This window comes from Penaeus monodon, chromosome 31, assembly GCF_015228065.2.
Source record: "Penaeus monodon isolate SGIC_2016 chromosome 31, NSTDA_Pmon_1, whole genome shotgun sequence".
Lineage (NCBI taxonomy): Eukaryota > Metazoa > Arthropoda > Malacostraca > Decapoda > Penaeidae > Penaeus > Penaeus monodon.
Window position 1 is genome coordinate 23243600 of NC_051416.1, and position 295 is coordinate 23243894.

General features: G+C 29.8%; 1 protein-coding gene across 1 annotated transcript in view; it reads left to right on the plus strand.

The window, feature by feature from the left end:
• Positions 1-295, plus strand: part of LOC119593112 (adenylate cyclase type 9-like) — a gene marked incomplete in the record, with an annotated part of 14714 nt that overhangs the window by 948 nt on the left and 13471 nt on the right.

Genomic DNA, 295 nt, shown 5'->3' on the forward strand with positions numbered 1-295 from the left:
ACAAGTGCAGTTGGTTGCATTTTGATGTGGAATGTTATCTGATTTTCCGGGGAAAGTAATTTCATGTTATTAATTTTGATGTGTAGGTATTTTTGTACAGAAAAAGTAGTAGTAATAATAACTCCAGAGAATATTTCATTAATATTTTTCTCTACTCAATTTATTCTCTGAAAAAAAAACGACATTTCATTTCGTAAAAAGTAAATTCTTCAATGCATTGCCTACCATAGATGCCGGAGAATAATGATAATTTTTTTGTGTCATTTGACCTAGTCTTACAAGAAAAAGATCGACC